The following is a 12721-nucleotide window of genomic DNA, read 5'->3' as shown; positions in this document are numbered from 1 at the left end:
TCAAGTCTACGAACTTTCATTATTGACGCCTCTAACATCCCCATAAAAAGCAAAAATAAAAATAGATTTAACGATTAGAGAAAGGTGCAGTTAAAATGGTAGAATGAAAGTTGGGTTATCATTTAAATGTTTATTTCTCTCTCACTGATAGGACTCCATTTTTTTATATTGCGCACTTTTTAATCGGGTGAAAGTTGAAAAGAGAATTTATCAATTTCCTTTTTGAAAAATTAACGAGTGATAAAAATTTATCACCGAAAAATTGTTCATAAATTATTCACTTGTTCCGATGACTAAATAAGTAATAGAATAAATATAAAAAAATAACACAAAAAATATTTGCAAATAATGACGCACCAGATAACTATAATTAAATACAGTATAATTTATTCAAAGAAATGATGTAGATTGTTTATAACTAACATGATCCTATTCTCCTTGCAACACAGGTTTCGTAACTTCTAATCCTAGAGGTACAAGAAAACATTAAATTATTTTAATAATTTGCAAGATATTTCCAACTTTAGAACTTTCACTTTCCCAATACAGGATGGCCAGATCAACATTGAGTCTTCCAACCATCCCAATCCCGGAACCCTAGGGACCTATTTCTCCTGAAATACCTGTTCATAATTAATTTTGGGCCTCTAGTCTTTTCTATTCTGTTCATATGTGATCCAGTTCTCTCAATTTTCCAGCCTTAATCATCTTTTGTATACAAAGAAAAATTCCCTTAAAAAATAGTCTGCATTCCAGGCAATTAGTAATCCTAAAGAAATCCCCTGCATGTCGATCATTTAAAAAATAAGGTTTAATTATTTTTATTTACTCTAAAGTAGAAACCATGTAAGTTAGACAGGGCATTTCTGATGCTTAAAAGACCGCTGGTTACTTCTAAAAGTTGTATGTGTTCATATCCATAGTTAGTCTCTGGTATTTAGCCATATATAAACGTTATATAAAAGAATTAAGCGCATCTAAAGATTCTAATAACTCAGAAGAAGAAAAATAGCATGAATAAAAATATAAACAAGAAAAATAGATTGTGAATGGGAAAAATATTACTTCAGGCTCAGCTGTGCATTTTTTTTATAGTTAGCAAAACAGAAAGAGGTAGTAGTAGTATTATTGCGTATGAAAAAGGTATGCGAATGGAAGGTTCTCTTTTTTTGTTTAACACATAAAAAAAGTTACATGGGGAAGACATTAGATGAATGCGGTGAAGGTTACACTATAAATAACACACTCTCATCCAAAAAACATGTTCATTCAAGATAGTTTTTACCAAGTATCAGAGATAATATTCAAGGAGCTAGTGCTAAGGTAATAAGTGAAGGGAAACTAAAAAACATGAGAGTTCAATGAACTGAAATAATTGATGGGTCTCTTTAATGGTCTAAAAGAAAACTGGAATGATCACTCACACAACCTCAGTAATAAATTTTCTAGATATTTAGGATTTGTTCTAAGAAGATGTTTGGATTCAACTATAATTCAATGGAAACAAGTGTGGCATCACAACTTTTCCATAATGGCACTTGAACACCGATTTCTGATAGACATTTACAATTAGTATTGAACGGAGCTAGAGCAATTTAGAAAAAGCTGAACTTTGCCCATAACTCATCAACCCATTTAAATAAAACTACAAATGTAAAAGACCATCATTTAAGTAGTGTACTTATAAAGTTAAAACAATAATCATTTGAAATATTTCAGATAAAATGTCTAAAAATTGAAAAATCTATTAAGTAATCACTTTCATTTACCTTTAAAATCTAATCAAATCATTTTCATTTACCTTTAGATTATAACATTAATTACTATTAACAGTAAGTTAGGTCCCTATATTACACTGAAATCGTATATTAGAGGTAACCAATACAAAAAATCCTCGCCCAGTCAAAATTTCAGTCCTTAATCCGAATTTCCTCAGAAAATGTTTCCAGATAAACGTTATAGAATTGCATGTACGCAAAAGTATACCAGCCTAGTTCAAAGAAAATCTCATTGAGTGGTTTTTTCGAGGTAATCTCAAAAGAGTAAACAAATCTTTTCAGTAAAGTGAAACTTCAGTCGAGGAATTTTTTTCATTAAAAACACCAGTTTTAGTCTTCGTTTCATTGGTATTAACCATCCTCAACAAAATATGAGTAATAGTATATCATCACAAAAAACTAGCATTTTATAAGACTGACAACTCATTAAATCTTCCAAAGAAGTACCCTTTATAAATTTCCTGTAAAAAAAAAATGTATTAGATATACACTAGTGCTAAGAATGTACAAGAGTGTAATTTATAACAGTTTAGAAGGTACTGTCAGCCTTCTAATATAATAAATTTAGTATCGATTTAATAGTTGGTAACAGGCAGTACTTGTTACACTTTTTTATTTAACCATATCTCTTTTTTACTATTGACCTACATCACGGTGCCCTCTTTATTTCAGCGGTAGATTATCTCTGATTTTTTTTTAGCTAACTTTAACCCGTTATATTCTTTATTGGATTCCTTTTTATTTATGTAAATTTAATTTCTAGATTTACATAATCGCTTTAATCAATAAGCCAACGCCTTTTTTCTTTTCTCTATCTACCTGACGAAAATCGTAAATGTATTTTAACATTTACATTTAAATTCCTGCAGAAACCAAAAGGAAATATATTTGAGATTTCTGCATATTTTGTTCATCCCCTGATCTTCGCAACTCTAGAAGTTTTACAGATTGAAAATGTGGTAAAATTGTTAATTTTATACATTGTAGCACGCATGTTTATTGCATCTCTGAAAGGTTACAGACTTGCGTCCAATCAAAAGGTGAATCAATTTGGTGTAAAGAACCTGACCACTTATGTTTCAAAAGATGTAGAAATGGAAAATTCGATTAAGAATTTGAAGAAAATTCTTTAAACGAAAGTACGTTTTTACTCAAAGGTTAATCAATTTTTTGAGTTTTGAGTCAAAAACGGCCCTTGAAAATTGCAAATTTGCATATATTTGTTTATCAATTTTCTATAAAAAATAAATTTTAGGGTAGTTCCAGGAATTTTTATGATATTTAAGGTTTCGTATTAGTTTCTTTCAATATTTTACAAATAATATTGAAACTGGTATTAATAGTAATGGCCTTCTCATCTTACCCCCTCTATCTTTCAATGTCCTAATGTCCTATATTATATTATGTCCTTTTTCCTCGCTCTCGAAACGCTTTAACGAGGTTAACGATCGATAATCTCCGTAATTTTGTCGAATTACGCTCTGAGATCCGTCTTAAAGTACAATAATTCTACCTCCAGTTGGCGTGTATTGATTGTTGTGACTCCGTAATGCACTTATATAATGGTTTGTTTTAGTGCTTTTAATTCTCTTATCAATGACATGCGTAAACTTATTTGGCCGCTTACGAGGGTAACGTATTCTTACCCACTTTATTCGTTTAAATATAAATATTACATATTTTAATTTGAATAAAACTAATTTGTATCACATTATTACATTGTCAGGTGCGAAGGACCTTAGATGTTGAGCACCTTTAAAAAGAACACAATAATAATAATAATTTATTATCTTTATATCCGTCCAGTACTCTTATATGCGGCTCCTGTGTGGCCCAATACTTGTTGCACCAACTACGGGAAGTTACAAAGAGTCCAAAATAAATGCTTAAGACTATTTAGGTCATATCCCCGGTGGACACCCATAGACTACATACATGTAGCACTTGATGTTGCCAGAGTGTCTACATTTATCTATAGAGCCAAGGAAAAGTTTGTAACTTCCTGAACACATAGTCCCTACCCGCATGTAAGAGGTATTGTAGACTACAACTTGAGTTCACTCATTTATAAAAAATATAAGCATAAAAGGCTTAAGCATATCTTGCTTTAATGAACTGTATATAGCAAGGTTTTTTTTAAAAGTTTTTTTTTGCCGTAGTATTAAGTTTGACAGATTTACCAATGTAAATATTAAAGTTGTGGAGAGTATATAGACACTGCAGCCTGAAACCTCCTTTGTATATAATATTTGTACAACTGTTTTTAAATTGTAAACTTTTTTAATTCAATTTAATTCAATTTGAATAAAAACATTTAAGCAAACATTCTTGGAGTAAACTTCTAGTTCTGCTCATTCTACTGAGATATTCGCTTACTCTCACATTAATTTGGGTTACGTGAACAAGCGCATGTAAGATAATTCTTTGAGCAGTTTTCATTCTAGATATTTTAGTGACGTAAAAGGAAGTTCGTGTACTCTCACGTTAATTTGAATCTTGTGATTAATACTGTACATGTATTAAAGCACGTAGGTTGATTTTTTCCTAGAATAGACTTCCAGTTCTGGCTACTTCCGATAAGAAGACTTCATTTTCTTTGGAATTCAATTATTTTCAGACTAAACTGAAATCGTTTGAACGTTCCCTTAAAAAAAAAAAAATCAATATTCTTGCATGTATGTGCTGGCCTGATGCTACAAAAGAATTTCATGAGCATTTCTCATACTTCATGCCAGATGATCGTGATCAAAGTGCTAATTTCCATTTCTAAGACCAGGATTTTTACCAGAACATTATGCTTCTATTTAAAACTATCTTAAATTACGTGTACCAATCTTAAACACATCTATAACTTTATTTGTCGGAAGTTTATTATCTCATAATGGTCAACCTTTTTTAAGAAATCTTTTACTAACCAAGGGTGACGGCAAACTTAAAAAAAAAATCGACCTGTCATACAAAAGAATGTTGCTTTGGTCGATTAACTCAAGGTATAAAAAAAGGCACGTTAATCATAAGTTGACTTATATTCTTGGATAAAAGATTAATTTGACTAAACTCAAGGTTATTGCATCCTTGAATCAAGATATAAACTTTTTTTGTGTCATTCTTGTGTTGTGTTTATTTATTTTTTAATTGAAAAAGAAAATGAAAAATTGTTTATCCTTTCAATTTAAATATAAACAATAAAATTTCGAATTTGACAGCCTGCAGATTTTTTATAATGTTTATTTTATAAATTTCTTGGTAATATTTATAAAAGACTAGTTAAAATTAACTTGTTTACTCAAGATTTAAATTACAGGAGAACATTGACCACAAAGTGGAAGCAGGATACTATTATTCCGACTCGTCTTTTAACGTTAATCTGAGGGAATATTGATTGTTCAATAGCAAAACTAGGTAGTTTTACAATTCTACAAATACTTGAGTAGAATAACGTCTTTCTGCATTAATATGCACAAACAGGGCGTAGATTCAACGCTTTAATGTTGCGGAAGAGCCAATAGGGGATCATACCGGTAGAATTATTACTGGTAACAGAGTGGCTAAAGGCGTGGAAACTGTTTAACCCACCAACTCTAAAAGGAAAACCTCTAAGAGCTGTTCTTCAAAAAATATAAATCTTCAAGATCCATTTTGAGATGAAGCATTGAAGTAGAATCAGAAATAGAGCACAGCCTATCTGAAGAGGACCACACTATACTAGACAGGGCACGCCCTTGTGACAATGACACCGATTAAATAGTCTATCTACTATTCTCCAGTCTCCCTACTGGAATCACAGAGAGCGATCTCAATTAGAAAGCAGTACTAGCAGCCGGATGGTGGACAACAAGAATTCACTTCATCCCATTTAAACGGACAGTTCAATAAATCTTTGAACAGATTGATTTCAATTTGTAATGAACAGTTGTAAACTTGTATAAGGGAAACAGATTTAATTCAAAACGTTTATGTTTTACATTGAAGCTGTAGTTTTTGTTCGTTATTATTGTTTTACACTTTTGTATATTTAACAAAACCTGTATTTGTCTTAGTATTTTAATTACATTTTTAACGTTTATAAGTTTAATAAAAATTACCCAAAAAGTTATATTAAATCAAAATTAATTCCCATTATAGTTCCTACAAGGTAAGATAACGTCGGGGTTACCGAGTCATAATTTTATGTCAGATCTGAAGCCATTAAATGTAATCATCAGATTACATGGAAATTTAACGAGCCAACATAAATTCCACTCCATGACCTACTACTCACATTTTCACATATCTCTAAATTCATTTATCAAATGCAAAAGATAATGGTAGTTAATGCCCTTTTAAAATAATAAACAAATAAAAATAGGGCATACTAAGAAGTTAATACAGTGAATGGCGTGCACATAAACTTGTCGATATAAAAAGTTTTAACAAAAAAAATGTACTGCGCATGCTCTTCATGAAATTTTTGTAAACGACAGTCTTATTAGTCACATGCACTTACCCTAGATCTTTCAAAGGGCACAAAGAAAGTAATATAGGCCCACATGGCTTGATCACAAAATTGCGTGCCAAATACTTTCAATTGATGTTCCAAACATATCAGCAGAAACATTCATTCCTTTTTAGTGTTATTAAATGTTTGTCATTTACAAATTTATTGTAACTTTATTACGCAATAAAGCATTCAATTTTCAAATTTATAAAAAAGTTGGACTAGTTTCTGGTTTACTAGAAATCCAGTATTGTAGTTCCCCCCTGGCTAGAGAAATAAAGTCATATGATTCTCATCTTTAAATTCAATTCGAGCTAATTTAATGGGCTAATTTCACACTCAAACAATATTTGTAACACCATTTCTTCTACTTCCAGCAAAACCGATCACTGATACGAAGCATGTGTTTTCCAGGCTGAAAACAGGTCTACCTTCATTCGAATAGTTGCCTGGTCTTGTTAAAATCTAATATTGAAGGGAATTTGAGCGAGAAGCAATCGATGAACTATTTGGCCCAGGATTTCCAATCAAAATTCGTATCACTTGCTGAGACCCTTTGCCCTCTAAAGAAATGTCACTTGAAATGCTATTCTTGAAGTATTTTGCGACTTCAGAAGAGTTCTATAAATGTTCATAGACCTTTTATTTAATGCCAGACGGTCGGTATACAGGACTATCTTCATTCGAATAGTTGCCTGGTCTTGTTAGTATCTAATATCGAAGAGAACTTGGGCGAGTAGCAAGCGATGAACTTTTTGACCTAGGATTTCCAACCTCCATTCCTATCACTTGCTGAATCTTTTTGCACTAGTCTACAACCTCTTAGCTCCTAAGTACTAAATGTCCGTGCTTCTATATGAGACAGTCCGTGTTTAGGTTACCAATTCAAAGTTAGGAGAGCAGTACCTCATAATTAGGATTTGATAGCCTCTAGATCTGCTGGTTGACAGAGAAGATGACGATTCTGGAATTAATTTTTCTTCAAGGAGCCCAAGTTAATATTATAATTGTTAGGGACAAGATTTTGGATAGACTTAAAGACCCACAAGTACGAACTCTCATCATAACTATCAAATTTAAGGGAATATCTTCGGACCAAATTTCCCAAAATTGAAAAAAATAACATATAAGATTTTGAGAGAACAAAGTAAATAAAAATAAATTTTAATCAGCAGTAGATGTGCCAAAACAAAAAAATTATATCTGTCTTTTACTAACATTAACCTTGAAATAAAGTGCAAGCAAATAAAAAATGTTATGAAAACATATCATATTACTGCTAACGTAATTACATAATTACCGAGCAACTGTTTTTTTTTAAACCATTGCAACATGTTGAGAAAGCAATTACAGACGATTTTCTTTTGAGTTGAAAAAAACAAAGCGTTTGCTGAGACGGCTCGAAAAATAAATTCTGTTTGAAGTCCTAATATTGTTAATGAAAGCAATATGCACTTCGATTTCAGAAATTTCGGTCTGGAACCTCGAAAAAAAAGCCGTTCGACCTATGGTTCCTAAAAATGATGTTTTAAGAATTAATCACGGAAGTTGACTCATTTTAAACGTACTTTGTATCGATACATCCTAAGTGCCAGAGACACGCTTTTTTATTATCAATGTTATACTACGTGTTTTGTAAAAGTTGACGAGAAAGATGCAAGTAAAGAAAAGCTTCAAATGCCAGTATATTCATGACCTTTCCGCCATCCTTAATCTCCGAAGAGCTAACATTTAGATCTACCTAATTAAAAATGCACTTATTATATAAACAAGATCCTTTTTGATACATAACTAATTCCTTTTTGAAAATGAACTTAAACCTAGCAATTTTTTTAGAATTATTATTTCTTTTCAGTTCTAAAAAAGTTTGAGAACATCTTTATCTTCTCCGTACTAATTTTTGGATCGATTTTTTCTTTTATTTATATTTTTCCTGATTTTAGTATTCCATCGTGTCCAACAAATTAACTTTTCATTTGCGATCAATTATGTTTAAAGACGAAAGGAATATTTTTACTTTGTTTTAACAGTGCCTTTAATGTTGATTAGGCGATTGCACGCACTTGTAAATAAATAAATCAAAGCTTCAAAAACTAGTAAGAATAGCAACTAGAAAAACAACTAAGTAAGAGATGACCACAAGATATTCACAAGTTTAAGAAAAACTTTTAAGAACATACGTCAAAATAAAAATTATAAAAAAAGGAGTCATTTCGAAGTATTATAAAATTTTAGTTCCACAAGTTCGATTCTAATAGTAGAGTTATCCAGAGAGACCAAATCAAAAACATCAATCAATTCAAACAAAATTAAATTCGGATAAATGCAAAAGGCAAATTATTTTAACAGTATACAGCAAGCAAAACGGAAACAACAAACAGAAAACTCTTAATTCTATTAACAAACAAGAAGCAATTCAGTTAAAGAAGATCTAAAACGGAACCAATGACGCCATTTCCAATGTAATATTTTATTATAAGTACACGTCACAACTAAATTCTTAAACAATGAAATAATCCTACATTAGTTGGCCATTTCTGATATATTTCATAAATTTAAATTACTTTTTTACGAAATATAAAAATTAATCAAAAGTAATTAATAAAAACAATGGTACTCCTCTTAAAATTGCTGTTATAAAGATTATGTTCTACATTAAATAAAAATAAATCAATTAGTTCGCTGAATCAATAAGATAATGGTTAAATTTGCTTGATTTAAAACATGTTCCCTTGTAATAAAATGTATTTTAAAATGTCCTTGATATTTCATTATAAGAGTAGTCAGATTATTATTAATGTAATTTCTTGGAGGTTTTCGACTATAAAGTAAATGAAAGATAATATCTTGAAGTGGTTTAATTGTCAGAAGAGTTTTATTTTCAAATGACCCTAAAAACTAGAGTGCAATAATCAGGCTAAAAAACTGAGTTATTGTAAAAGTTCACTTACAGCTGCTTCAAAGGAGTGTAAGGTGGAATTGTTGTAATTCGTTGAAAGATGGCAGTGAGAAAACCACACACTTCCAAGCGTCCTTCTTGATTCCTAGCGCTTCGCGTACAGCAGGCGGCCAATTTTGGAAAGTGCAGGTTTTCACAGTATCAAGATCAACCGATAGAGTGCAAAACCGACTGGAGTTGGGAAATTTTCCTTTGCCTGTAAGGAAAAAAGATGTTATAAAAAAAAATGTAACAAGAATAAATAAAAAACAGTTATTTCTTGGAATAATAAATTCATTTAGTTTTATTTGTCATAATTGCATAAATGAAGGAGAAGGCAAAACTCTTCATGTGCAATTACATGCAAAGAACATGATCAGAGACAAAATCTGCTCTTGGTTCTTCGAAATCGGGTGTGCCCCATGAATGTATTAGCGAATAAAAACAATATTCTAATCGAACTCCATACTAATTAGGGCGTTTTAAGACCGTTAAATCAACCAAGGGAAGAATAATAAAGAATACAAAATAATTAGTAACATTTCTACATTCCTGTCATTTGGGTTTCCAAGTTTTTCTCTTCAAACAGCACTTAAAACATGTTTATGTTTTAGTTAGAGCCATATGACCTAAAGAGACTGTTATGGTTAACAAGCTTAAGTACTTGACCACACCTTTATTTATTATTTATTAAGGGCAGGTCTTTATTTTCACTGCACCGTTCATTTTATTTTATTTATTTTGACCTAAAACAGTTTTTTCTTTTTTTTTGAGAACAGGTTGTTTCTTTTCATTTCTTTGGTTCACACAACTATTTAGTAATATTAATTTTCGCACTGTATTGCAGAATTTTGTGCAATAACTTACAGCCTTGAAGCGGCAACTAACACAATATCACCACGAAATAAGGACTGATGTTTACAAAAGCTACTGGTAGGCAGAATTGTAGCTAGTCAGTGCCTACCAAATCAATCAACTCTGAACTGGAATACAATTCTATAAAAAAAATTTAAATAAGGTATACATCTAGAATACCTAATTTTACCTTAAGAGCCAGGGCATGAAGGGAATTTAGAAAAAAGGAGTTGACGAAGAAACTTAAAGCCGACTCGGAAATATTTCAAAAACCCTTAGTACCGGCCCAGGATTGATACGATAACCTTAGCCTTAGTCTTACATAAGTAACAGAAACACATAAGATCAAAAGGACAATTGGTGTACAATGACTCCCTGGTGCGCTACGATGGGTTCTTCACAGACAAACGACTAACGAGGGACCCACGCACAAGACTTTAAAAACAAGCAATGACAAAAAGTGCCAAACTACTTGAACCAAGCTCTAAATTGCTCATAGCACTATATAAACGTTATTACTATCTGTAAACATATTTGAACTTACAGAATAGAGCTCCTGGGTACAGTCAAACCTACAAAGTTTCTGTACGATATTTCAATCAGAACTACAACAAATGGTTGATGCTTCATACATCTCACTAGCTTAAAATAAACTTGGGCCTAACGTTTCTTGTGAACAGAATATCAATACCTACTGCAGATACACATATACCAATCTGTTACACATATTTATTTATAATATTTATGTACAAATCAAAAGTTTAAATATTACTAAAAAAGATTTTGTGGATGACGCTAATACTACTAAACGATAATGATCGTTTAATTTTTCAAGTATTAAAACTGTCCGTTGGGACAGTTGTAAAAAGTCGATCGTAAAAAACTGCCAGAAAAAGCGTTTCGTTGAAAAACACCAAACTGACAGTTTTTTAAAATCTTTTTCTACAAAAGATAAAATTTCCAAATTGTTTATTAAATATGCTGGCCATTTTCATATAAAAAATATTTGTTCATTAAAGAGTAGCCTAACATAAAGAGTAAGTCCACATAGTATGAACTAGCATTCTAACGGACTGCCTCACCACCCCTCCCCCAAAAGTGCCCTTAATCGAATGATTTCAGAGAAATGTTTCCTATAAAAGTTGTAGAACTATTTGTGAGCTATAATTATACCAAGTTTGAAGAAAACCCGAGAAGCGGTTTTTAAAAAAAAGTTAAAAATCTATTCAGTAAAGTGGCACTTCCGGTGTACGCATTTTGACTAAAAATGAACGGAAGCTTCCTCTGGTGGTACCTGAATGAAATATCAAATTTGGAATTCCTGCGATTTTCCGTTCCCGAGATGTAGTGAACTATAGAGAAGAAAATTCAGTTCAAACCTAAGCCATCAAGGACCGATGGGTTAGAGGAAACCAAATTAGTAGGAAAATGTAGAGATTTTCTAGAATTACTAATTTCTAACCCATCCGACCTTAGGGTACGTTTACAACGGAGCTGTGAGTACAGATGATAGCAGAGATGATAACTGATAGAGTAAAATATAATCGCTGATTAGTGAGCACAACAGAGCTGTGATACATGCAACATGTCCGAGAAGTGAAGAAGAGTTTTTATGTTCAGCAGCAACAAAAAGGTATATTTTAAAGAAAAAACGCCTTAGAAAATATCATGTACATCCCATAAATAAAAAACGAAGTACTTTGGGCGAATTTCACTATTTATATAAGGAACTTAGAAATTATCCGGATCGTTTTTTTGAATATGTGAGGATGGGTCCACCCACATTCGACTATATTTTAGAAAAAATAAGGTCAAAATTAAGAAAACTTTGGAAAAATTGTCATGGAAATCCTGTAACCATAGAAGAAAAACTAGTGATTACTCTTAGGCAAGTAATGGTTTTATTGAGAAAAAAAAAACAAATAAATACACATGAAAATAAATGTAAGCCCGATTTAAAAAACAAAATATTGTTAAAAAGTAAATAATAAAATAATAACAAAAAATAATGAGTAAAGACAGCACTAAATAATTTTTCGACGTCCATTTTGAAGCTCCGATACTGGAGTTCAGCTAGCAGAAAAATGAAAAATTCAATTCTATCATCTATGCTCGTTTATAGCAGCGAGTATGAGTCACTAGTCGAAGCTTCGTTGTGCACGCTCACATAAGAATGCACTAGGTTATTCTATAAGCGCTGATGCATCACTGCTATCGTCTCCGCTATCATCTACGCTCACAGCTCCGTTGTGAACGAACCCTAGCCGTGCTTTTTAACAGCACTTCTCTCTTAACTCAAGCCTAATGCGATCGGTTTTTGTCGGCAACTTTCGGCTTCATTACTTATGATTAACTTTATTTCTAATTTAATGCAGTATGCACACTCACACAACTTTCTTGCTCTTATTAAATTGTAATAAAATATAATTAAACACATAAACTTTTTCTAAAGTTTCTAAATGGCAGAAATTACGAACTAAAGTATGAATGAAATGTTGGGTAGTTGCTGATTTGTGTACATTTTGTCGTTTAATCAACCCTTATACTCGAACTTAACTCTAAGTTTATGGAAAGGAGTTCATATAATAATGACGATTAATATAGTAAATTAAGTTTATGTTAAGAAGATCGTGATGATTAATATAGTAAATTTTACATCTCCAAGATAAAGAT

General features: G+C 31.5%; 1 protein-coding gene across 4 annotated transcripts in view; it reads right to left on the bottom strand.

The window, feature by feature from the left end:
• Positions 1-12721, bottom strand: part of LOC141461275 (annexin B9-like) — a 28029-nt gene that overhangs the window by 13384 nt on the left and 1924 nt on the right. For all 4 annotated transcript variants that reach the window (XM_074142179.1, XM_074142183.1, XM_074142184.1 and 1 more), the window contains exon 3: positions 9207-9410. The gene's annotated coding sequence lies outside the window, so the exon portion shown is untranslated. The remainder of the gene's footprint in view (positions 1-9206; positions 9411-12721) is intronic.

Source organism: Rhodnius prolixus, unplaced genomic scaffold, assembly GCF_049639745.1.
Source record: "Rhodnius prolixus isolate KJV_2025 unplaced genomic scaffold, Rpr scaffold_6, whole genome shotgun sequence".
Lineage (NCBI taxonomy): Eukaryota > Metazoa > Arthropoda > Insecta > Hemiptera > Reduviidae > Rhodnius > Rhodnius prolixus.
Note: the sequence above shows the minus strand (reverse complement) of the source record. Positions and strands in the feature narration are given on the sequence as shown.